This window comes from Hypanus sabinus, chromosome 6 (assembly GCF_030144855.1).
Source record: "Hypanus sabinus isolate sHypSab1 chromosome 6, sHypSab1.hap1, whole genome shotgun sequence".
Classification (NCBI taxonomy): Eukaryota; Metazoa; Chordata; class Chondrichthyes; order Myliobatiformes; family Dasyatidae; genus Hypanus; species Hypanus sabinus.
Genome location: NC_082711.1, coordinates 97,582,039 through 97,608,230, shown reverse-complemented (window position 1 = coordinate 97,608,230; position 26,192 = coordinate 97,582,039). Strand labels below are relative to the sequence as shown.

The 26,192-nt window shown below is 40.9% G+C and overlaps 1 protein-coding gene and 1 long non-coding RNA gene across 4 annotated transcripts in view; one reads left to right on the top strand and one right to left on the bottom strand.

Annotated features, from left to right (window-relative positions):
- LOC132395714 (eIF5-mimic protein 1) overlaps positions 1-26,192 on the bottom strand; it is a 94,011-nt gene that overhangs the window by 60,307 nt on the left and 7,512 nt on the right. The gene's annotated exons all lie outside the window — the stretch shown is intronic.
- On the top strand, positions 707-26,192 carry LOC132395039 (uncharacterized). The gene is made up of 3 exons (XR_009512502.1): positions 707-1,100; positions 5,661-5,746; positions 25,954-26,192. It is a non-coding gene; the product is annotated as an uncharacterized LOC132395039 (long non-coding RNA).

Below are 26,192 nucleotides of genomic sequence, written 5' to 3'. Positions count from 1 at the left end.
TACAACCAAGGTCATAATCCAAACGTAAGCTTTTTTGGGTAGAGAGTTTAGGATAGCGATAAAACTAAACTTTTTCCACTCAAGGAGTATACCTTTGACATTCTCTACCCAGAAAAACTCCAAAGACTCAGTCCCATATTACTTAATTCTCTTATTATCCAGTAATCTATTGATGGGGAATAAAGGATTGTGGGAGTAATATAGCAAATAGCACTGAAGTTAAAAATAAATCAGGCATACTCTTCTTGGATCCAGGAGCAGAGATGAGGGCTTACTCCTGCTCCTACATTTTACATTCCTGTTCTTCACAAAGGAAGACAGTTGTGATTGATCGATATCAATCATTCGAGTTTCTCAGGTCAGTGTCTCAGCCTCAACCATCTTCAGCAGCTTCACTGATGACACTCCTTCAATCAAAAGTGGGTTTGTTCACTAATGACTGCACACCGTTCAATTCCATTTGGAATCAGAATCATTTTATTGCTAGTATGTTAAACAGATCAGAACTGATTGTGGTTCGGTGCCAAACATAAAATACATGACAACAAAACAAAATAGCAACCAACAATTTACAAGACAATTGTGCAAACAGCCATGAGCAATCAATAATTAACAGAATAGTCACATGCACAAACATTAATAATCAAACTTAAATAAAATGTGAACATATGAACAGACTTGATAATTATCAACACGGAGGGCTGGACAAAACATTTAACGGATGTTGTGCAGGGACAGTTAGGGCATTACTCCTGAGTGTATTTAGTTGAGAAACTGGACACCTGCAGGATCGGAATTTCAGAGGTGACATTCAGTCGTGGTGGTGATGGATATGTAGTGTATCCCTGTTGGCAATTTGGTGAATAGGTGACTGCTAGGGTGGGTGGAGCTAGCGGCAAGTTTTTCAGCTCTTTTCTTCGCTCTGGTGACGAACAGATCATGAAACGTCGGCAGCTGACAGCCAATGATCTTCCCGCTGAGCGGACCACTCTCTGGACTTGGTGAGGGAGGAGGCGGTGAGAAACCAAACTATGATAGAGGTGGGCAGAACACTCTCAATGATGGCGGAGTAAAAATTGATCAGGATACACCCTAAGACGGTAAGTTTCCTAAGTTGGCATAAGAAAAACAACCTCTGCTGAGCTTTCTGGGTAATGAGCATAATGCTCTTGTCCCACTTCAATGGATTGGTAATGATACTTCAAAGGAATTTGGATGATTCAACCAGACATAGCCTGACCATTATTTTCCGGGGGGGGTGGGGGGGGGGGTGGAGGTAGAGGTTGTTATCAAAAGTCAGTCCTCATTTCCACAGTTTTGACTAGCACGCCATACTGCAAGATGGTCTACCTCTCTTTGATAGCAGGTCATATCATTATCAGAGATGAGACCAACTACAGTTGCATATTGCTGAACTTTCAAGATTTTACTGGGTTTTCTGTGGAGGTACAAGAGATTTGTATCAAGAGAGAAAAGGAGGCGTGAAAGGACACAGCCCTGGGAAGAGCCTGTGTTTTCAGACATTGGATCAGACAAGTAGGAGCCCAACCTTGCATGCTGCTTCCTTCGTGTTAGGAAGTTGGTAATCCACTGACAGATACTATAGGGTACAGCTAACTGGGTGAGCTTGCTGTGGAGCAACTCTGAAACAATAGAGTTGAAGGTGGAGCTGAATTCTACATACAAAATCCTCACATACATAGGTGCTGGGGTCTCCAAATGTTGAAGAATGTAATGAAGGCACAATTTAATTGCATCCTTAACTGAGCAATTTGGTCTATGAGCCAAGAAATGGATCAGTAATAGACTTAAGTTAGGCCAACATCAGGTATTCAAAGGATTTCATGACTACTGAAGTCAGAGCAACAAGCCTATAATCATCACGTCCAGTGATCTTGTCTTTCTTGGGAACTGGAACAATTGTAGCAACTTTAAAACAACTCTGAACCCTGCATAATTGCAGGGAGCTGTTAAGTATCTCAGTGAGGACAGGTTCTAGCTCAGCGCCTTGCAGTATCAGGTGAGACATCATCAGGGCCTACAGCTTCTCTTATAAACACACAAAATGCTGGAGGAACTCAGCCGGCCAACAGCTTTTCTAATGTTGTTTTCCAAATAGTCTGTGAACATCTTCTTGCTTCACAGAAAGTCTGGAGTGTGATTGAGGAAGTGGGGGGGGGGGGGGGGGGGGGCGGCGTGGTGAGGCTGACTGAGGTGAAGGGGTTGGTGACATTGGAGTGGTTGTGCATTAGGAGGGGGGAGAGTTGGGTTTAGTTTATCAGAATCAGAGGAGTGGGAAAAGATGAATGTTGATTGTCCTTATTAAACAACAATAAAATCTGACTAAATTCATTGACCAAGGTAGGGGGAGGGGGAGACTCAGGAACACTTTGTTTTTACGCAGAGAGTGGTGAGTGTGTGGAATGGGCTGCTGGCGGCGGCTGAAACAATAGGGTCTTTTAAGAGTCTCCTGGATGGCTACATGGAGCTTAGAAAAATAGAGAGCAATGGGTAAAGACAGACATACTTTATTGATCCCGAGGGAAACTGAGTTTCGTTACAGCCGCACCAGCCAAGAATAGTGAAGAAATATAACAATATAAAACCATAAATAGTTAAATAATAATAAGTTAATCATACCAAGTGGAAATAAGTCCAGGCCTAGCCTATGTGGTTCTAGGTAGGGACAAAGCCTAGGTAGTTCTAAGGTAAGGACATGTTTGGCACAGCCTTCTGGGCCAAAGGGCCTGTATTGTGCTGTAGATTTTCTATGTTTCTGTTCGAAGTTGCTAACACTGCAGGGAACTTCTATTCAGCTATTGTTGAAGTCTCTCTCTAGCTGATCCTTGTAAGTGGCTTTTGCCACTTTCAGAACTTCGTGAAACTACCATTTTGTACAGCTACATTCCTCCATTTCCAGACTTAAGGGCATGACCCTTTGCAGATCTTCAAGTCCTCAAATCTTTGATGAACCATGGCTTGTTGTTATTATACCTGACAATAATCTGTTTAGGAAGATAAACTACTTCACAGAAGGATATGTAGTGTCAGCAAGTTCATCTATCCTACTAAGCCTGCCTTCCAATCTGTGGAGCCTAAGCAGCCTCTCAGCTTTCAAACAGCCTCAGGAGACCATCGCTGCCTGATGGTCTTGGTTGGTTTAGACAGTTCCAGTTTGCATTTATAGCTGGGAACAAGCATGATCACGGCATAGGCAGAGTTGTCAAGGGGTGACTGGGGAAAATGGTGGAACATCCCTTTAAATGTTGGTATAGAAGCGCTCCAAAGTTCTGTCCTCAAGTGCAAGGCAGATAATCAACCAATAGTATTTGGGCAGATTATGTTTCATGTTACAATCATAAATGTTATCAGCCAACAGCAGTTGAGCAGTCTGAACATTTGTGTGAAGGGGGAACGCATATCCCAGCCAGAATAACAGAATGAAATCCCCTGAGTAGGTAGAATGGTTTACAATGAATGAGAAAAGTCTCTAAGTCAACATAAGAAAAAGGAAGAACTTCTCAGCAAATGAAGCAGCCCCTGCCTACATGCAAGACTAAGACAGCTTTCCAGCACTGGCCAAGACGTAGCGGTAACATTTGAGCTACAAGAGCACCAGGCAAAATCCATTTTTAACAAGCGAGAGTTTAACCAAAATAACAAGCCAAAGTGCCGCAACTCTCAATAGCAACATTCAGTGTCTAGCCAACTGCACTTGCTATTCAATGCAATTATCATTGCTCACACCCACAGCCTGACCTCTCCCAGTAAGAGACAAGGAAGACAAGGATGGATGGTATGATGGAGTACCATCACTTCCATGTTCCTCTCCAGTACGCTCACTTTGAAATATATTACTGTTCTTTCATCATCATTGGGTCTATATCTGGGAATCCCCCTGAAAAACACTGTGAACATACCTTCGTCAGAAGAACTACAGAGATTCAGCCACCTTCTCAATTGCAATTAGGAATCAGCAATAAAAATTGGCCTCGCCAACTATGGTCAGGTCCTGAAAAGTGAATAAGCTTTTGTAGTACATTACAATAATTTAAACTTTGGTTTAGTGGACATATTAAAGAAGATCTGTAGACAACTCAAAAATGGTTGTCATGAAGAAAAGTGTAAGATTCCAGGACAGTAAAGTTAGTACAGAGATAAATAATATGTGTAAGTACAACAAAAAATACACAATATTGGGGAGAAGGACTTGAAATGCATGCATACAGATCCTTAAAGATAGCAGGGCAAGTCAATAATATCTTAAAAGATATATAGAATGTTTTTGTTCATTAATTGTGATAAAAAAAAGAGCAAAGCCATCACACTGGCACTGTATGTAATGTATATCAGATTGCTGTTTGACAACTGCACATAGTTTTGATCACCCACATTACAGGAAAAATGTGCCTACACTGGAAAATGCCGAGAATTTTTATGAGAATGTTTCTAGGACTGGAAATATCTTGCCATGAGGAGAGACTGGAGAGATTTGTATGGAACAAAAAAGTCAGACAGAATTAAGGGAGTCACATTAAATAATAAGAGGTCTCCGTAAAGAGGAAGGATCTATTTCTTCCTGCAAAAGGATCAAAACACAAGGGTTTTCACCATCAACTCTCTTCAAATTCATACTGTACCTGGATGTATCAATTGCCAGGCTTGGAACCAAGTACAGATAGTTAGATTAGGTTGGGAAGCTTTGTCTTGATTGAACTGGAAGCACTGATGCTAAATTCCAAATTAAGAATTCTGCAGGTCTGGAAATCACACGCATATACAATGCTGGAGGAACTCAGTAGATCAGGCAGCGTTTATGATGAGAAATAAACAATTGAGTTTATTTCTTGAGTCCTTTCAACATTTTGTGTGTATTTCTGGTACTAAAATGTCCTCCTTTTTTAATCATCATTCTTTTATTATGATCCTGTGAAGGCTTTTTCCAATTGCTTGGGATTCAATAGTTGCGAAATGACTTGGGCTGTTGAGAGCCATTTGGTAGTTTGGGATGTTTTAGTTAGCTAATTTCTCAAAACTTCCATTATGTTTCTGTTGTAAGTAGTGTGTTTGTGTTCTACAAAGCCAGAACACTAATTTCATGCACATTTGTTGCGGATTTTTCTCTTGGTAATTAGTGTTAATTTGCCTAAAAAAATGGATTTTTCATGTAAACAGCTATGATTATCATCTGGGCAGTCCTGACAGTAATTAGGATATCTCCATTTTCTAAGAACTGTTAAATACTGAGCTAGAAGCACACAGTATTTCCTCAGTTTAATTGAGGTTTCTTTTAAATGAAAGTTATAAAAGCTCTTTAATTATCACCTGGGTTATTTTTAGTTGGATATTTCACCCAAAAGTCAGTGTAGAATTGCAAAATAAGAAATTTAATAATGGAAGACATCCCTGAAAGTATCATATGCCAATTTTACCAGATATTAAGTCAACTAATTCAGTATAATCAATCCCATGCCCTGATCCCCTTTAATTTTTGAAAGACACTAAATGTCCAAACTAAATTTGGGACAATCCTCATATTCAGTTCTTAGTTATGTGAAACCTGGGGCTCACTTTTAGTGATACCAGATTCAACTTACGCGTGTGACAGATACAAACAACTCTCTTGCAAAAGGAAGCTAACACTTTCGTTTTAACGTTAGGCACAGCAGATGCTGTAATCTGGAAGGGAAAAATAACCCACTGAGCAACAGCGTTGCACAGCATCTATGGAGGCAAAGGGTCCAAGGTAAGTGGAATATTTGACATCTGCATGAAGCGCATTAAGTTGCAGCTCCCTAGAAACCATGTTAAGGAACTGACTGTTGTCCCTCTTCCCTTCTGAGCCACAGAGCAAGATTGATTGCCAGAGACCTGGTCGCTGTGGCTTCCCCTATAGGTCATTCTCCCATCTATTAGTATTCAAAGAGGCATATTTAAAGTTCAAAGCACATTTATTATCAAAGAATGTATAAATTATACAAGCTTGAAATTTGTTTGCTCATAGGTAGCCACAAAACAAGAGACTCGAAAGAACTAAAAGGGGGAGAAAAAAACCACAAATCATGCAAACAATTGAAGTGAACAGCAACAATCCAGTGACATAGGATCAAAAAATTTAGAATCCTTGTGGGTAGAGTTAAGAAAATGCAGGGTGAAAAAAGACCCTGATGGGAGTTTATATACATGCCTCCTAACAGCCAGGATGTGGGCTACAAATTACAATGGGAGACAGAAAAGGCATGTAAAAAGGGTAATGTTACAATAATCATCGGGGATTTCAACATGCAGGTAGATAGCAAAAATCCAACTGGTGCTAGGTCCCAAGAGAAGGAATGCCTAAAAGATGGCTTTTTAGAGCAACTTGCAGTTAAGCTAGGGAAAAACGATTCTGGATTGGGTGCTGTGTAATGAACCAGATTTCTTCTGCGAGCTCAAGGTAAAGGAACTCCTAGGAGCTAAAGATCATAATACAATAAGATAAAGTCAGATGTATCAGTATTACAGTGGGGTAAAGGGAATTACAGAGACATGAGAGGGGAGCTGGCCAAAGTTGATTGGATGGGAGTAGTGTCAGGGATGATGGCAGAACAGCAATGGTTGGAGGTTCTGGGAGCAATTTGAAAGGCAGAGGATAGATACATCCCAAAGAAAAAGCGTTGTTAAAGCGACTTTGAGACAACCATGTCTGACAAGGTAAGTTAAGTACAGCATGAAAGCAAATATAGCAAAAATTACTGGGAAATCAGAGGATTCAGAAGCTTTTAAATCCAACAGGTAACCAAGAAGGCCATAAGGAGAGAATAGATGAAATACGAAGGTAAGCAAACCAATAATACAAAAGAAGAAGCCAAGTGATTTTTTTCACATATACATGACTGTGCAAAGGTCTTGGGCACAGTAATAGAGCTAGAGTACGCAAGACTTTTACATAGTACTGTATTTGTCAACGTGGAGCTGAAAGCGAGTTTCTAAATCTGGCAGGAGCAAAAGATATTGGCAATTGCAAGGGTGGAGCACAATGGTAGGGGTGTGGGACAAGTGGCAAAGGAGGGGTTCTGGGCAGGATTTACATATATGCAGATACACCCAGAAATGAGACATCAGGCAAGGTCATTTGATTCCAAATCAGCTTATTGATCATTACAGAATGTTACTCTGGCACTTCATGCTTCCTCTCCTCTCACTTCCCCTCTTCCCAACCATGATTCCCCTCTCCCTGCCCCCTTCCCACTCTCAGTCCACAATACAGACCCGTATCAGAATCAGTTTTATCATCACTCACATATGTCATGAGATTTGTTTTTCCTCTTTGCAGCAACAGTACATTGCAATACGTAACATTATTACAGTACTGTGCAAAAGTCTTATGCACCCTAGCTAACATGTGTATATATAAATACGACTTTTGCACAGTATTGTATAAAGAGTAAAAGAGAGGCAAGAGTAGATACAGGACAGTTGGAAAATGACGCTGGAGAGGTAATAATGGGGGATCAAGAATTGGCAGATGAACTTAGTAAGTACTTTGTGTCGTTCTTCACTGTGGAAGACACCAGTAGTATGCCAGAAGTTCGAGAAATGTCAAAGGTTAGAAGTGAGTGTATTTTCTATTACCTAGAAAAAAAAATTACCAAGAGGATGCTTGGGAAGCTGAAAGGTCTGAAGGTAAATAAATCACCCTGACCAAGTGGAATACACCCCAGTGTTCCGAAAGAGATAGCTAATGAAATTATGGTGGCATAAGTAGTGATATTTCAAGAATCACAAGATTCTAGAACGGTTCTGGAGGACTGAAAAATTGCAAAAGTCACTCGATTCTTTAAGAAAGGAGGGAAGCAGAAGAAGGGAAATCATAGGCCAGTTAGTTTGACTCCAGTGATTGGGAAATGTTGGAGTTTATTATTAAGGACAAGGATTCGGGACACTTGGAGTCATATTACAAAATAGGCCGAAATCAGCATGATTTCCTTAAGGGAAATTCTTGCCTGACAAATCTGTTGGAATTATTTACGGAAATAACAGGCAGGATTGACATAGGCCAGTCAGTGCTGTTTATTTCGATTTTCAGCGGGCCTCTGATAAGGTGCTGCACATGAGGCTACTAACAAGATTGGATTACAGAAAAGAAACTGGAATGTGTAGAAGATTGGCTGACCGGCAGAAGACTAAGAAAAAGAACAAAAGAGTCAGTGTTGGGATTGTTTCTTTTCACATTATATGCTAATGATCTTGATGATGGAACTGATGGCTTTGTGGCAAATTTTGTGGATGGGCAGAAAGTGTTAGGAAGCATTTTAAAGACTTGGACAGATTGGGAGAATGGTAAGAGAAGTAGTGTAGGGAAGTATATGATCATGCACTTTGAAAGAAGAAAGGGATACAGTATTTTCTAAATGGGGGGAAATAATCAGTAACTCAGAGGTGCAAAGGGACACTTGGGAGTGCTCATGTAGGATTCCCTAAAGGTTAACTTGCAGCTTGAATCAATTATAAGGAAGGCAAATGCAATGTTCACATTCATTTCGGGAGGACTAGAATATCAAAGCAAGGATGTAATGCTGAGAATTTCTAAGGCAGTAGTCACACTGCACTTGGAGTATTGAGAGCAGTTCTGGGCTTCTCATCTAATAAAAGATGTGCCGACATTGGAGAGAGTCCAGTGGAAGCTCACAAAAAAAATTCTGGGAATGAAAGAGTTTAACATATGAGGAGCATTTGATGGTTCTGGGCCTGTACTTGCTGGAACTCAGAGAATGAGAGGCGATCTCATTGAAACCTATCGAATGTTAAAAGTTAAAACCTGGTTACAGTGGATGTGGAGAGGTTGTTTCCTACAGAGTGGAGCCTAGGACCAGAGGGCACAGCCTCAAAACAGAGGGACGTCTACTTAGAAGAGAGATGAGGAGTAATTTTGTTAGACAGATTGTAGTGAAGCTGTGGAATTCATTGCTGCAGTTAGCTGTGGAGGCCAAGTCACTGAATATATTTCAAGCAGAGTTTGACAGGTTCTTGATTAGTCAGGTATCAAAGGTTACAGGGAGAAGGTAGGAGAAGGAGGTTGAGAGGGATAATATATCAGCCATGACAGAATGGTGGAACACTCAATAGGCTGAATGGCCTAATTCCGCTCCTGTGTTTTATGGTCTTATCAACAGTCAATGCTCCGGCTGAGACTGAGAATATATAAGGAAAGTAGTCAATATAAAGGGGTGACAGGGAGGAGTGAGGCAGGGATTGGCAGGTGATAGGTGGAACCAGGTAAAGAGAAAATGGAGTCAGGTGGGTGGGGGAATCATCACCAGCATTTTATCTTCAATAGTCATTTCAACACGCTTCCCATTCTTAAATCAACCTGTCCACTCTTGGCTTTGTCCATTGTCTCGGTGCAGCCAAATGCAAAGAAGAAGGGCAACACCTGATGTTCCACAACCCAATGTATCAACTTTAAATGCTTCCATTATCAGGAAACCTGTACTCCTTTCCCTATCCTTCTGATCCAGCCAGTCTTTGCCTTCCACCACTTGATTCCACCTGCCTATCACACGCACACACTGCACCTATTGGTCTCTGAACCCCCTGCCCCAGTGTGCTCCTTCTGCCCATTAACCCCTCACCTCTCTGATTTCACTTATCACCTTTGTTACCTCACAGCCTCTTGTATCTCCACTCATCATCTTCTGCCCACCATCCCCACCTCCCTCCTGACTCCATTTGCCCATCTTTTTTCAAAACAAAAACACCTCTCTCCCTATCGGTCTCTATCTATATAACCCACCAGCTGTTCACCAACTCCACCCATCAACTAAGCCTCCACAGCTGCCTGTGGTAATAAGTTCTACAAATTCACCATCCTACTGAGATACTGATCTTGGGGCATGTTGTAATACCAGTGAATATCAAGAGGATAAAAGTTAGGACTTCTGGTTTGCTGTAACTTCTGGTGAAAATACTCAAGAGTTGCCCAAGTTTTACTTCATGGAGGTACTGACTGGTTCATTAACTGAAATGTTGCAAACAGAACAGAACACAGCAATCCATCAGTGAGTGTCCAACTTCTTACTTGATTATGGAGGTTGAAATTACCTAAAGTGGCTGGACTGAAGAATTCCTACAACCATTTTTTCCCGGGACTGAGTTCACTAAAACAATCCTTTTCCTTTCTGCTTGGTATGGCTCCAAACTGCAGTGTTCTGATTTCCATTCAGGCCAGAAGAAGACTCAGGAGGAGAATTAGGCCATTTGACCCACTGAGTCCACTCCATCATTCCACATGGCTGATTTATTATCCCAGTCAATCTCATTCTTTTGCTTTCTCCACTTAAACTTTGATGCCCTTACTAATCAAGAACCTATCAACCTCCACTTTAAATATATCCAATGACTTGGCCTCCACAGCTGTTTAATTCCACAGAATTCCATTGAATTCCACAGATTAACTCCCTTCTGGCTAAAGAAGTTCCTCCTTACCTTGTTTTAGCAGGACATCCCCCTATTATGAGGCTGTGCTCACTAAAAGGAAACATCCTCTTCTAATTTATTATCAAGGCCTTTCAATATACTCATTGACCCTCCCTCATTCTTCTAAGCAAGTACAGGTCCAGAGACATCAAATGCTCCTCATACATAAACCCTTTCATTCCCAGAATCATTCTCATGAGCCTCCTCTGGACCCTCTCCAACGCCAGCACATTTCTTAGATAAGGGGTGCAAAACTGCTGACAATACTCCAAGTGTAGTCTGACCAATGCATTATAAAGCCACAACACTACAGCCTTTCTTTTATATTCTGGTCCTCTCAAAATGAATGCTAACATCACATTTGCCTTCTGTACCACTGACTAAAGCGGCAAATTAACCTTCAGAAAATCCTGCACCATGACTCCAAAGTCCGTCTAGATCTATGATTTCTGAATTTGCTCCCCATTTAGAAAATATTCTATACCAAAGGAGCCTTCTTTCCTTCTTCCACCATTGCTGGTCTAGCCATTTCACCCTTAAGTGGATATGCAATAATTTCCCAACATTGGAACCTACTGAAAAAGTTGCTAATTATACAAAAATTCTATATGGGAAATGCTAAAAAAAAAGCTTATTTGAATAGGACGAAGAATGGACACATAGACACACAGACTCCAGAGATTAAAGCAGACTGTGCTTATAAAGTGCAGGAACAGGCAAAAAAGAAATTATCATCTGCCCTCTTAGTCACTAACACCATTTGATCATCATCGGGGTCTCTCTTTCCGCCATTACAGACATTTACACTACACACTGCATCCACAAAGCAAACAGCATTATGAAGGACCCCACACACCCCTCATACAAACTCTTCTCCCTCCTGCCGTCTGGGAAAAGGCACCAAAGTTTTCGAGCTTTCACGATCAGACTATGTAACAGTTTCTTCCCCCAAGCTTTCAGACTCCTCAATACCCAGAGCCAGGACTGACACCTTACTGCCCTATTGTCTTGTTTATTATTTATTGTAATGCCTGCACTGTTTTGTGCACTTTATGAAGTCCTGGGTAGGTCTGTAGACTAGTGTAGCTTTTTTCTGTGTTGTTTTTTGTACGTAGTTCAATCTAGTTTTTGTCCTGTGTCATGTAACACCATGGTCCTGAAAAAACGTTGTCTCATTTTCACTATGTACTCTACCAGCAGTTATGCTCGAAATGACAATAAAAGTGACTTGACTTGATTACTAAATATATCAGTTATTTCATTATCACTAGGTTTAAATCCAGGACCTACACCAGAAGGAATTCATTGGTCTAAGGTTTTCCTAAAGCATAATCAGTGATCAGTAATAAACTGGTGACCTTACTATCTATGTCTAAATCCTCAACTCAGGCCTGAAACCAGCAATCAGCTTTTCCAAAGGGATTTGGAATCTTCTGCTCTAAACGACAGAGGATGTTGTGTGAATTTTCATGACTAATATCAACAAGGTGTGATTATAAGTGAAGGCAAATGTCGGAGGCAAGCAAATATTTGAGATCTAGATCAGCCCCGATTTAATTGAATGGGATAATAGGCTCAAGCAACATTTTGATTTATGAAATTAATTAAACATAATCACAAAGTTGAAATGATTCTGTGAAAATTTTATTCAATTTGGAATTCAGATCTGAAATAACAATGTTGTTATGATACATTTTTTGTAGTTGGACGTTTTAAAATTTTGTGCTTTGAAATTTTACCTTTTGATTCAAGATTTCAGCCATCATAATGATCCATACCAATTGGATGTTTCAAAATAAAATTCAAAGAATGTTTGTTTTTTTAGCTTCAAAACAAACATCATTTAAATTTCAATATGAGTCTGTTATTTGTACCTTTTTGTGCTAATTAATGGCATAGATAATTTAACCAAGGTTTGTCATGACTATAAAAACTTCCTATTTGGCAGCAGCCCATTTTGATTGAAAGAAAATTTTCAATTTGGTTCAGCTAATTCGCTTTCAGTGATCTTGATTGTCCCTCAATATTTATAATTGTTCTGAAATCCTTTCTTAAGTTTGTGTCTCAATGCCAACTGCGTTTCTGTTTTTAGCTGTTCCACTTCCCCTTTTATATGGGTTGCTGGAGAATAAAAATGTTGCAATAATGAATTTTAAAGTGGCAGTGTTAAAGAATCTGAAGTAAAATTTCTGAAAAAAAGTCTCAGCTTTTGGATTTCTCTGTTGTTTACAGAATCGTTTACTCATTTGTTGTAACAATAGCCGTGGAGCAGTCAGCTGGTGCCACATGTATCATCAGAAGTTACACTGCTGTTTCTTTAGCAGCATCTGTCACTATGCTCATTTCCAAAACTATCCCATATGATAAACCAGTGGACAGAAACTCAGCAATATGATACTTAGGATGTTACTTTCAGATGAATAAAGGTGAAAAAGTATTAAAATGTTGAATTACTTCTTTCTACATTATATGTTATTGTGAGCATTTGTACTTGGCCTGCAAACTCTGGTCTAGTGGTATTTTCTGAGAATCCTGCATGCTGGCCAATGTATCACAAATAATCATTGCTATACAGTTAGCAACACACAATTCAATTAGACCAAGCACCTGCCACCCACACAGCAAAAGGGACTGATGACAGTTCCTTGTTGCTATGTATATATACATACATGCACAGAGAATAACCTTCTAAAGCATTACATTATCTACTAAATCATTGATTTAATAATCTATTGAAGTACACTACTAACTCCATACTGGTAACCCGCTGGTCTGCTATCAATCCATTAGTAAAAAAACAGAATATAATGAAAATAACCAGCTTCTGTGGAGAGTCACACTGAGGATGGGAACTGGCGTTGCAGGTCCAACCAATTGAATATTTCATGTACTCTGTTTTCCTTTTAAATTTTCAGTTTCTACAGTTTTACTTTTGTCTTACTTGTAAAGTAGAAGAGGAAACTGCATTCCAGTGCTCCTTTCTCCTTCCTTCATTTGGGATTGTACATGATACCAGCCAGCGGGGCATATGATTTCGCAGTTCAAAGCCTTTCCATTGTTTTATTTCATGTCTTGACTCAAGGAGTTCCCAGACTGGCAACATGCACATGATGAACCGGGCAGCAGTGACCTCTGCCCTTCGATATGCTTCTAAGACCCATACTTTCTATAGCAGTTACCGCAAGACAGTGACTGATGTTCACCTTGCCAAACCATGAAGCTGTGCATCAGGAACCTACAGAATTGCCACTTAGGCACTGGAAGAAACAGACCAGCTCGCAAGTTATCCATACACCCATCTCCCATTGCCTGCCCCGTCTGTGAAAGGGTTAGGCGTTCCAACAATGCCCTCATCAGTCGTCTCAGAAACCACAAAATTGGGATTGAAGGCAAGGATAAAGACTGGCTAAGAAGATGTAAAATATCCCAAGGCAACACTTGCATTTCAAATAACATTAACTAAGAAACACAATTATATAGCCATTACTTAATTTGCAGGAGCTTGCTGTGCATACCTAGCTACTAGCTTTCTATATTATAAGAGTGACTACTCTTCAAAAATACTTTGCTGGCCTAAAGTCCTTTGGGCTATCTCAAGGTATTGAACAGTTACTGTGCATGCAAGTTATTTTTAATCCTGGAGATTTCATCATGGGATTTTCAAAACACATATGAATTCAAATCAACTCACTTTCAGGAAGTTCACTAGATTTACACTTTAAACAATACCGAGGCTTTGGTCTCTATTCCAGACTTGGTTTACTGCCCCAATCGTCTCAGGTTATTTCAAGATACTGGAAAACACCAGTCTCAGTATTGCTCCAGATACTGAGCAAACACCGTATGCTCGGTACTTCTGCTTCACTGTTACTGAGAGCTCTTGTGGCTATGAGGCAGCAATGACAGTTTCGAAAATATGAGTCCCAAAGAAGGCAGAGAAATACTGAAGGTTAAGGAAGTCACTTTGACCACAAGATCCCATTAGTGAACCCCACCCCAAATTACCCCTCCCTTCTCAATACTTGAGAAATTCACATTCAGCAATCCTTGCAAATTTTGACCAAGCTCCTATAATTTCATGATCTCCAACTTCCATCCTCGCAGATGATTGCAAATTCCAAATTTTGTAATCTCAGAGATGGTGGGATCCCTTTACTGGTCTACACAAAGCACAACAGCCTTGTTTCCCCATCCCTGACTTAAATAATGTGTTCAGATTTTAAATAGGAAATAAACATTATGAACAGAAGGCTGCCTTCGGTGGCGTCACTGATTTTGAAGGGTAATCAGTATTTTTTTAAATTTATTATGCAAACTAACTGGGATCTGTTAGCAAGCATCCTTTACTGCTGTCTCCATTTTTTTTTGATGGTGGCTAGGAATAGTCCATTTGTGCACACTTATGTATGAGATGTATTACATCTCAATTAAGTTAATGTCTTCAGGGAAAAAAATGAAAGAGCATTTTCACTTTGGCCACTGGCACTAAGTATTTACAGCAGTGTCAAATTATTAAACCACACGAACGGGCATCAGTATTATTCAAAACAGCCTTAGCCCCTGGGTTACAACTTTCTGTAAGGGTTTTATTTCCCAATTCTCTGCACAACATTTCAGTTCAGTTGGGGTTTGTAATGCATCTTTAAGTTGGACTGCTAACCACCGTGAAAAGGCAGAGGAAGAAGCAGCTGGAACTTTTTGGTTTAGAAAATGGGTATTAAAATTAATATTATGCAGAATACCAAACTCTCCACAATATCTGTTACCTAAGTTCTGTAAACTAAATCCATTCTTTCCCAAGGTTAAAACTGAAGATTTTTCCAATGGGATCAATATCTTTCTTTTCACAAACATCAACAAATGAAAGGAACAGATCGTTATATTTAAATCTGATTACTTTAGAAGTGAGATTATCAGACTAATTAAACAAGTCATGATAAACAAGATTAAACCTGATTGATAGGTTATGACACAATATTGCTCCGAGGTTACTTTGTCACTGTTTCTGCAATCACAGTAATAAGCAATTGAAATGGCTGCAGATACTGTCTCCATGTTAGTAACTTCAAGGTGAGGTTATCTGATTTAATCATACAATATTTCTTTTCACATTACTTTGACATATGTCACTGTCACATATCACTACGAATCAGAAACAAATACTATTTGTTGTGAATACATCTGACATTTCCTTCCCCCACACCCCCACATCTCACTGTCTTAAACTTTCAGAGACACATCCCCCACTTCCTAATTTTGCATTGCCCCCTCCTATTAGCTGGATCTACAACACTGATCAGGATTTGTAGATGTTTGCTTTGGACTGAGGCATAACAGGACACAAAAGTCAAGGTAGTATTTGGAACTAGTGCAGTTGGAGGCATTCGATGATTTAAATCAGGGTTTCTCAACAAGGGTTCCACGAGAGATTGTGATTTTAAAAAAAAGTTTTTTGAAAGTCGGTGATGTTAGCGCTTACAGTGGTGGGCAGTGACCGAGCAGCCCCGTTAGCCATCTTGCTATGGGTCTCTCAGCCCAGTATAGCAGTGCGCAGCAGGGCCACGTTTATTTGGTTGAGTCCATTTTCAGTTTTTGACATGAGATGGGGAGGCCGTTGATAATTCGTGAGCACTGAACAGCACAGCACGGAGGGTAGGACTGAAAGAGGAATTGCAGAAGTACTTTCAAGAGAATAGTAGGCCAGACTTTGCTGAATGCTTTGAAAATGAAGAATGGCTGCAGAAACTGGCCTACTTAGCAAATCTCTGCAAGGCCCTGGAGAAAATGTTTTGACTTCAAGTGACAAGATTCTTAGATTTAAAAGGAAACTAAATCTTTGGAAAAATCATGTTGGAAAAGGAAATCTTGAAACTTTCCATTGTTTCTTGAGCTTGGCAGTGAGGAGGGATCGGAAAGTCTTGAGGCTTATTGAAAATCACTTGGAAGAACTGCAGAACAAAATTGAACAGTATTTTTCCTCCCTTTCAACACAAGTGTATGACTGGGTGAGGAACCTTTTCTCTGAATCTTCCGTTCAGCCTGAGAACATGACTTTGAGAGAAGAGGAAGAACTTTGTAAGATGCAGTCTGATCTTGCACTCAAGGCAAGATATACTGAACTGCCCCAGACACGTTCTGGATTTCTGTGAGAGTATCCTGCCATTCATAAGACAGCGATGAACATTTTGCTGCAGCTTTCAACTTCTTACATGTGTCAGCAAGTTTTCTTGTTAAACAAGCATCAAGAGTAAGGATAGAGACAGTCTTATTTCATTTGAAGGTGAAATCCATGTGTACTTATCTCAAGTTCGACCCAGAATTGAGTATTTGTGCAGCAAAAAAACAAGCACAGGTTTCCAAGCTAGGCCTATATTTCAGCCTGATCTTGTCACTTCTTAAGAAAATGTTTTTTTCAAAGTTTTGTAAAGTTGTGTCTTAGGCTGTATTTTCATTCATATTGCTTTGGCTTATGGATTAAAGTAACTTTACTATCCACCATTGTCAATAAATTTTCATGTTGCAAATAGCATTCATTAAAATCAATATACAACCTTTATTTAAATTAAGTCTCCTGAGCCTACCTTTCAAAAAATTAAATGCCATTTTGGCTTTACAGAAATTTATTATGTTTGCCTTATGAGTTTTTAAAATTTATGAAAGGGAAAAAAAAAGAGACTAAATTTCAAGAAATGCAAATTAAGCTTAACTACCTGTTTTTTTTTTCAAGAAAGGTTGCCTGTAATTTCATCCTCTACTCAAAAGAGCATTGACAATCATTTTTCAATTATTATATCTACAACTTACTGGTCATGCTAATGTACTGTGAGTTGTAAAGATAATAATGTCAGGGGTTCCCAGAGACCCGAAAATTATTTCAAAGGTTCCTCCAGAGTAAAAAGGTTGAGAAAGGCCAATTTAAATTATAGAGTAGTACACATTAGGATAATGAAGCAAGTTCTGATCAAAGGTCATCAAACTGAAATATTAATTCTGCTTCATTCTCAACAGATGATGTCTGATTTTCTGAGTACTTCATTTTTAAAAAGGATCCATAATTCCATTCATCTGAATGGAGATTTAATAGATGCATAGTAAAAGGTGAAAATCAGGTTGTTACTTTCTTCAAACCACTGGACAGCAATTTTAAAGTGTTGCTTCCTCAAAATCTTTCGTTTTAATAGACCACTTAAAGCTGAACACAAATATAAATTCAGACTACTTGTATCACGTAGGAATTTGCAGATATTGAATGTAGTGTACTTAATTGCTTAACAGCGCTGATGCTTTGCAATAGTTCAACTGAAAAAATTGTTTTGTTGATGATTTTCATTTTTTCTCAGTTTCTGAGGCTTCTCGCTTAACTGGCAAACTATAATCAGCCAGCACTGATGGATTCCAGTTGCCCTGGTACTGTTTCTTCACGACTGCAAAGTCCTGGTGAAACCTTTCACCATTCTCATCATTCCTGTCACAGATTTGCAGGGAAATAGTCCAAATGTGAATGCAGAAAATGAATCTGTTGTGACGTGTTACACTTCATGGTTTTGTATACCTGAAGCATGTTGTCAACCAGCTGCATATAGTTTGGTGCTCTGTAATTGCCAAGAAAATTTTTAACATCCTTCCATGTGATTTTTTCCGGTCGTACTAGAATTTCTTCGAATTGCCTGTCATTGATGACCCGTTTGATTTGTGGACCAACAAAAAAGCTTTCCTTAATCTTGGAATCATTTATTCTGGGAAACATCTGTCTCAAATATTGAAATCCTTCATGAAAACTTTTGTGCCTCCTGACAGCAGATTCCATCCTTGCAGTCTTGAACCCAGTAATTCTGCTTTCACCTTTGACAAACACAAGTTTCTGACCAGGTCATTTAACTCAGATTGAGGCTCACTCCACATAAGGAGTTCAAAATCTGTATCAATATTCGTGTTGTTTTCCATTCCTGGCTCTTGCCTCATGGCATCTTCGTCTGCGTCCTCTAGACCTCACGTACTTCAGTACTGGAAGACTGCCGTCATGCATCACACGTCTCATGCCTGAAGTGAGACTGGTATATTCAATGGATTTCCTGATTTTAAACAGAGAAACCAAACACACTGATCAGAAAGAAGTGGCAACAGTCTGTCACATGATTCTTCTGCTCTCATCATATCATCAGGACAGTGAACAGCACTGACTTCCAAGTACCTCTGAGCCAAGCTCCAAGACGGACAGCGCATGTTGTGCAGCAAATGTGAGGAGCCCAAGCTTTGTCTTGGTCACTAATTTTACAGCCAAAGTGGAACTCGTAGGCTTTCTTATTAAGAAGAGTCGTGCTCAGTATTTGAGATTTAAGCATATACTTGCCACAAATACAACAGAAAGGATCACAGTTGTTGCAATGGGACATTTTTCTATCACAAACATTCCTGAAAATACAATTATTTTATTATAATTACACACAATATACCATACGTGCAGGACATGATTGCAAACTGATTTACATGTGAACGCAATGCACAGAGTGGTGTGTACATGATGCTTTTATGCCTTTCTAAAGCCTGTCCTGCCATGCTATATCCACCCTGCCTAAGTATGCCTGGACAAGCTGAAAAGTTGTCTAATTGTCTTGAATTATGAATTGAAATAACAAAGGTTGGTGATTTCAGAATAAATGGTGTGCGAAAGGGAGATTTCTCGGTGATTTTCATGATCAGCAATCCAAAATCCCTAAGGTACACCCAGAGATATTCAGGAAGCAAAATCTTGCTGTCCAGTGTTATGTGATTAATGGGTTTTTTTTTAAACTACTTAAAAATGCTTACATGTCTTTTGTCATCACACACAACATGCTGGAGGAACTCAGCAGGCCAGGCAGCATCTATGGAAAAGAGCAAACAGTAGAAGTTTTGGGCCAAGACCCTTCATCAGGTCTCGGCCGAAATGTTGACTGTTTACTCTTTTCCATAGATGCTGCCTGGCCTGCTGAGTTCCTCCAGCATTTTATGTGTGCTGCTTGGATTTCCAGCATCTGCAGATTTTCTTGTCCATGTGCTTTGTCATATTTTTCTGATGTCGTTTTTTATTATTATTTTTTATTTGTAATTGCACTTGCATTCTGTTTTCGAATGTTACGCTGTGTTTGTTCTGGCCACTCAAGTGACCCAATTAGATAATGAAAAGCCATAATAGCCCACTAGGTTGTCATACCAACAGGACTTCCGTACAAATAACACTAATAAGTATGGGTCAATTGCACTATCTAGCTCAGTGGTGAGTTCAGGCAATGAACCCACTCTGCATAATGTAGGCCAATACTTTACAATGTCAAATATGTACAGAAAATATAAATGGATAATTAGGAACCATGAGCAAAGGTTATGAAAATACCACTGAAGAATTAGAATCTTAACTAAATGGTGTCTTTAGAGGTTTTTTCCTTTAAATAAATGAACCTTGTATTGAGGTGAGCTTTATTTTGTGCCATAATTATTTGAGATGGCATAAATCTCCAGGGTTGATAATTAAGAAAAAAGACAAATGTAAGTGCAAATTCTCCCTAACAGATCAAAAAATGTTTACTTAGATGTAAATCAGCTTACTTAGTCATTGATTAAATCACAAATCCTGCAAAAAATCTGGCCAAATATCATGTTGACAAGCACATGATTTAATTAATGTGCTATATTGTTATTCAAATAACAATACTTGATACTTGAATACATTGCTAAAGAAAGTCTGCACGTTGGAGGAGCTATCTTTTGTTTAATCTGCTGAAATTAGATCTTGTCTGTTTCCAGAGGAGAACATAAAAGATCCAAAGACTGTTTCAGAAAGCAGGGACATTATTCTTTGTGTCCTGCATCAAACATATATTCCACAATCAATGCCACTAATAAAATGGAAGATGGTCAATTATCTCACTATAATTTGCAGGAACACACTGTGCAAAATTTAGTTGCTTCCTTTTCTACATTTTAACTCTGACTTAAAAAAAACTTCACTGGCTGTCAAGTGCTTACAGCTACCTAAATGCAAACTCAACTGATCAGTTACTGTCAGCAGATTTTTCCCTTATGTAACATATTATTTACGCGATTCATGAAATGAATGAATGGATCAGCTGTGAAGGCAGCCCTCTTTCTGGCCATCTCCCTCCTGTGCCATTCTGACCTGCGGAGGGCAGACTGACTGTAACCATAGTTTTGTAGGTTTCCAAGTCTACCAATCGGAATAATGTATTCAAAATAACAAATAGATGACAAATTTTAGCTTTAAGTTAAATTGGGATTTCTCTTTTACATGACTGTTATAAACTATTAATTTTCTGCAGTACACTTGCACATTAGTTACATACTCAATTGTACTATGGTTTTTAATCAGTTTGATACATAGATGAAATTATTACTTCAGGACTGTATGCCTATAGATCCACATCAACAATTCAAGAAAGGATTCTTCCCCTCCACCATCAGATTTCTCAATGGTCCACGAACACTACACAGTTAGTCTTTTTTATTTTGCACTTTTGATTTTATTTTTGTAATTTATAGTAATTTTCTGTCTTGGCATTGTACTGCTACAGTAATCAACAAAATGTAAGTCGGTGATAATAAATCTGATTCTGATTAAGAAAGACATTGATTGCATCTATGATGTGTAATGACTCTAATTTGGTTTATGGACAACCCTTACACATTTGATTATTATAATAAGGTATTTGACAATTTTCTAACAATTACCAATAATTTAGAAACATTGATGTGCAAACCTTTATCTTATTTTTAGAGAAAATCTCTGTCATTAGTAATGATCTTTCAAGAATCCAGAGGACTTGAAAATTGCAAATGTCACTCCACTCTTCAAGAAGGGAGAGAGGCAGAAGGAAGGAAATTATAGAAGGAGCTCCTCACCCTCCGCAGGGCAGAATGGCACAGGAGGGAGAGGGCCAGAAAGAGGGCTGCCTTCACAGCTGATCCATTTTCTAAGAAGCTGCTTTGACAAAGGCAGGGTGGACACCTATCTTGCCCAAAGGGAATCAGCGTCTCCAGGACACCTATGCAGACGCAACTAGGGAGCAAGACTTGGGACCTGATAAGTCCACTAGCACCTATCCCTGAGCTTGAGAGCAGGGAGCCCAGCTTGAAAGAGGTCCAAGAAACAGAAAGAGCAGCTGGGGCAAGCTCAGCACCTGGACCAAGTGGAGTACCACACAGGATATACAAGTGGTGTCCCAAACTTCTGTACCCACTGTGGAGGATCGTCAAAGTGAACTGGAGGTGGGGGGGGGGGGGGGGGGAAGGTGGCCCACCAATGGAGATTCGCAGGCGGTATTTGGATTCCCGATGAGGAGAACTCCAAGAACATCAAGCAGTTTCGAGTCATCTCACTGCTCAGCGGTGAGGGGAAAATATTTTTCAGTGTTGTTGCCCGACGCCTAACAGAGTACCTCCTGAAGAATCATTACATTGTCACCTCAGTGCAGCAGCTTGGGACAGCGCAGGTCCAAGGGTGCTTAGAGCATACAAGAGTGATCACTCTGTCGATCAGAGAAGCACATGAAGGCAAGGGAGATCTCCCCGTGCTCTGGGTGGTTCCATACCACATAAGATGGCTGAAGTTGTCCTTAAGTACCACCGTGTCCCAATCAGGACCAGGGAACTCGTGCTGGACTCTTATAGTAATTTCAATCATCTAAGAGTCACCTCTGGGATAGTCACATCTGATTGGCATCATCTTGGGAAGGGGATCATGACAGGATGTACAGTGTCTGTGAGCATCTCCTTGTCAACGTTGGCCAAGTCAGCAGAGGTAGAGTGCAGAGGCACTGCGGTGAGGGCAGGTAGGAGTGGAGGGTGCAGGATGCAGTTGAACAAGCCACAGCACAGCTGCTCCATGGTACACTGGTGGGCTCGCTGGCATTGGGTTAGGTGGGCTTGGGTTACTCCCCAACAGTCCGCTACCATAAGGTGCAAGGAAGTGCTAATCGGTCCAGCAGGAGGTGTAGCTGCCGTGGAAGAGCTATGCGCCAGCAACGCTCGTGGACACAGTGGGACCTTGTCCCACTGCAACATCTCACGGGGAGAAGCCTGGCATCAAGTTGCTGATCCAATCCGTCAATGATGTCTCGCCAAGCCCGGCCAACCTATACTGCTGGGGCAAGGCCAAAAGACCAGCATGCTCCCTGGACCGAGGGAAGGGAACACTCAAGCATTTCCTCAGCTGCTGCCCAAAAGCGCTGGGGGAGGCATGCTATCATTTGGTGCCATGGCCAGGTGCTGAAGGCAGTTGCTGACACCTTGTGCACAGCCCATCAGCCAGCGAAGCAAGCATTGTTTTTAAAATCAGGGCAGGGGAGAAGACACAAATCCAATCCAAGGAGCGTGCAATTCTCCTAGGAACAGCAAAAGACTGGCAGTAGAGAGTCGACCGAGGGAAACAGCTCCGCTTTCCCGAGCACATCTCCTCAACGATGCTCAGGCCAGACATAGGGCTGCTGTTAGAGCCATCTAGACAGGTGGCCACGTTGGAGCTGATCGTTCCCTGGGAAGACCGGATGGAGGCGCCCATGAAAGGAAAAGGACAAAGTACCGAGACTTGGCGATGGAGTGCTGCAACAAGGGGAGGCGGGCATGCAGAGGTGTGCTGCAGAAAGTTTCCTGGTCAATCCCCGTCGAGCCCACAGCTGGATGGGTATCTCAGGAGCCGTCAGGAACACCAGAGAGGCAGCGGAGCGAGCCTCGAGACGGCTGTGGATCAGGAGTGATCCGTGGTAGAATGCTTCTCAGGCCTAATCAACCCCAGCGCCCGGGTAAGGGTGTCTGATGCTGAGACGCCCCACGACCCCGGGTTACATCACTGATGAAGTATCTGAGTGCATCGCAAGATGTATCAATCTATCTATTAGACCAGTTAGTCTAACCTCAGTCATTGGGAAGATATTGGAGTCGGTTGTTAAGGATGTGGTTTCAGGGTGCTAGGAGGCACAGGATAATGTACACCAATAGTCTGCACAGTTTCCTCAAGGGAAAATCTTGCCTGGCAAATCCGTTGGAATTCTTTGAAGAAGTAACAAGCAGGATAGACAAAGTTGGATGTTGTGTACTTGGATATTCAGGCGGCCTCTGACAAGGTGCCACACAAGACTGCTTAACAAGCTACGAGCCCATGATATTACAGGAAAGATACTAGCATGGATAGAGCATTGGATGATTGACAGGAGGCAAAGAGTGGGGAAAAAAGGGAACAGTTTCTGGTCAGCTGATGGTGACTAGAGGTGTTCCACAGGGCTCTGTGTTGGAATCGCTTCTTTTTACCTTATATGCCAATGATTTGGATGATGGAGTTGATGGCTTTGTGGCCAAGTATGCAGACGGGTCTGGAAGCATATATGGAGAGGAATAAACATTTCCGGACAAGGTCCTTCATCAGGACTGGGTAAAGGTGGTAACTTATCATTTCTGCAACCTTGTTTGAAAACACAAGTCTATAGAATTGGGGAAAGAACCATGATTCCTTTATCTTCCTGGGCTACGAATCAAAGAAACAAGGAAGGGAAACAATTACACGCTGCAATGGTTAGATACTCCATATAACAAATTCATTTATCAGTGTCTAAGTCTTGAGAGTGTGCTGGCGTGAGAAGGGAAACAGTAGGTAGGGGAGCAACACACACACAAAACGGTGGAGGAACTTGCCACTTGGATTTCCAGCATCTGCAGAATTTCTCGTTTGCAGTACGTGAGGTGTGACTAGCACCCCAGCTACTTAAAAAAAACTACCTCGTCTTGTTCCCAAAAACTGCCCGAAAAGCCTGAGATTTTTGCAGGCACTCTTTAGGTCACTGCTTGATCTCTCTGCTGTAAAATCAGTAGACTCCCTGCTCAAGCAGACTGGACTGTCAAATACAGACCTGCTTTTAAGAGGATCAGCCAGCATTTCAAGGATGATACTCGCCAAAATCAATTTCTGAAACTTATTCTCCCTCTCTGGACATTGCAGAATTCATTGCATTGTTCCATTGCCTGTTCCATGCCTACTCAAGTTATTTTCCGCCAGCTTTCTCTCTGCCTCATTTCATCAAAGCAACAATGTCTTGAATGCAAATTGAATCTGCTCAAGTGTACATTCTTAATGTAGAAATCAAGGCAGGTACACAAGCACAATTTTTTTTGTTAAATTTATATAACAAAATAAAATGCCTCTATGTAAATTCAAGATTGTTTAATGTCATTTCCCAGTACACAAGTGTAAAAGGAGAATGAAATAATTGTAACCCTAGATTGAATGCAGCCCAAAGAAAACCACAATAAATAGAGATGCTCAAATGAGCTTAACTACATAGATTGTATGTACACAGGTGACTCTGACAGGAAATAATAAAGGAGAGGTGGTGGGGGATGTGGTGGAGTGGATTAGTGGGTGGAGACATTTCAGCCTTATCACTTGAGAAAGTAACTATTAATGAATCTGCTAGTCCTGCCATGCATGCTGTTGCGGCAAAACACAAAAAAAACATTAGATAACTTATACAAACAGATTAAAGTGACACTAGGCACGAGTGAGTCCATAGGTAAGGACAGAAAGTGATAAAGTCATGAAGGGTGTGATGAGGTAGCTTAGTGGGTGAGGTTGTTGACCAGTCTTACTGCTTGGGGAAACTAACTGTTTTTGAAACCGGCGTTCCTGGTGTGGATGCTACATAGCCTCCTCCCTGATGGGAGTGGGACAAACAGTCCATGTGCAGGGTGGTGGGATCCTTCGTGATATTGCTGGTCTGTTTCTATATATATGCCCTTGCTGGTGGGTAGGCTGCTGCTGGTGATGCTGGCAGTTTTGACTACACAGTGTAGAGCCTACTATTCAGCCGCAGTCAGTTTCCATACCATGCAGTGATGCTCCCTATCGGCATCCGTAGAAGGTTGTAAATAGTCATATGAAAGTAGAGGCGTTGGTGAGCTTTCCTGACTGTGTAGGATCTATTCTGGGACTATGAGAGGTTGTGTGTGATGTGCACTCCCAGGAGTTTGAAACTGCTCGCAGTTTCCACCGTTCTGCCGCCAATATAAAGAGGGGCCTGAGAGGTACGAGCTCTCCTAAAGTCGATAACCATCTCTTTTGTCTTGTTGATGTTGAGGAAGAGGTTACTTGCCTGACACCAGGCCTTGGCTTCACATGTGAGCAGAGTGTACAGCAGTCGACTCAGCACATGTTGAGGATGATGGAAAAGATCCTGACTCTCTGAGGTCTGTTGATTAGGAAGTTCAACACCCAATTGAACAGTCTGGAGTTTCAGGCCCATACCTGGCCGTCACAAGAGGATGACCATGGTGTGGCGAGTAGGAGTGATGCTGTGGTGAGCACAGAAGCCTAGAGCGCAGGCCCTGGTGGTGCTATCGTATGTGCAGACTGAGGAGTAGGAGTTTGTTCACCAAGGTCTGTGGGACAATCGCGTTGAATGCCAAACTGAAATCCAGACACAGCATTCTGACTTGAATGTTCTTCCTTTCTAGGTGTGTCAGGGCCAAGTGCATGACAGATACGAGATGCTATGGCATCTGTAATAGAGCAGTTCTGCCTGCAAGCATACCAGTGAGTGTCCAGTGTGGCAAGAATAGAGTTTTTGATGCGTGCTATTACCAGCCATTCAAAGTACTTCATGACGATTGGCTTCAGTGCCACTGGACAGTAGTCATTCATTTTGAAGGAGAAGAGTTCTTTGGTTAAGAGGAAATAACGGCTGATTTGAAGC